The 1,300-nt window shown below is 29.3% G+C and overlaps 1 protein-coding gene across 1 annotated transcript in view; it reads left to right on the forward strand.

The window, feature by feature from the left end:
• LOC119581798 (cyclin-dependent kinase inhibitor 3-like) overlaps positions 1 to 1,005 on the forward strand; it is a gene marked incomplete in the record, with an annotated part of 43,756 nt that extends 42,751 nt beyond the window's left edge. Inside the window, 1 exon segment of the mRNA XM_037929929.1 lies at positions 10 to 1,005.
• Between the last annotated feature and the right edge of the window lie 295 nt (positions 1,006 to 1,300).

Genomic DNA, 1,300 nt, shown 5'->3' on the forward strand with positions numbered 1-1,300 from the left:
CATTGACAGTTGATTAATATATGGACTTAATTGACATTTTGATTGATCAGTACATTAGTTTCTTTTCAGAGGACCTAACCATTATGGTTTGTGAATTTTAGAATGTATCATATCAAGAAAAGTAATGCTTTGTTAATCTTCACTCATTATCCGCCCACTTGTTGAATGATATTTATTGTTGATGGATTTCAGTCGTATTTTATTTTGAAATCATTTGAATTCAACTGGGTAAGATAAATGAATTAACTTGCTTGCTCCATTGCATTTAAACTTACATATAAAGCTAAGATATATGTATAGCAGGATATAGCACAACTGTGACAGCATACTATTCACGAAATAGTGCAGATGCGTGTAGAATCTTTTAATTGTATTGTGGTGATAATAATCTGCATATCGTAATTAAAATGTTCAGTAATAAACTCACTTAAGCATTTTTAAAATAGCCTGTATACAAAAAAAGCGTTATCAGCCCTCACATATGTATTAGTGATATTTTAAGAATTTTTAAAATAAAAAAGGCGAATTCTTGTTAATCTAGTCGAAGTAGAATTTATATATCTTTTTTTTACTCAGCATTACAATTGTCGCAGTTGACATGAAAATGTTTTCTCCTTTTTATCCTTCTCCCAAAGGTTCTTGTTGGATGTTTAACAAATTCATATGATTTGAGGAGTTTTTATGTTCTTTTTTTAATAGATTTTGGTGCATTATTTTCGGAATGAATAGTAAATTATGCAAATAAAAAAGACAAGAAGACGTTCTAATAATTAAAAGTTGATCCTTTATTTTCACAGAATTGTATGTACCTTTTGTTATATTTTCAGTGTTCGAATTTTAATTAAGAATAATAGAACATTATCTGCATTGGAAACACGTTCCTTAAGAAAGAAATATGAAAGCAAATGTACAAAGTGTGGAGATTAAGAAGATTTCATTATTATAAGATATCAAAATACTCATGCACATGTAGTGAAAGTCTATTTTATTATATTGTTTTTCTTATAAAGTTTTTTGTTAACCTTTATTTATGTTAGTCTGAAACAAATTCAGCCCCCCGTGGTTGTCTGGATATTATTTAAAATATTTCATGTTGTTATTTCCCGCGATAAGTTCCTATGAATAAAGAAATGCCGAAAAAATCACTCATTTTCCCATACTAGTTTAAAAAGCAAACATTCTCTGACAGCTAGATACTGACATGAGAAGCCCAGTGATAAAGTAATAAACATCACTTTACTTAGCAAAATGATAAGCAGGCACTATCACATAACCTAACCGTGGCGCCCAAATTGTTCCA

This window comes from Penaeus monodon, chromosome 15, assembly GCF_015228065.2.
Source record: "Penaeus monodon isolate SGIC_2016 chromosome 15, NSTDA_Pmon_1, whole genome shotgun sequence".
In the NCBI taxonomy this organism is placed as follows: domain Eukaryota; kingdom Metazoa; phylum Arthropoda; class Malacostraca; order Decapoda; family Penaeidae; genus Penaeus; species Penaeus monodon.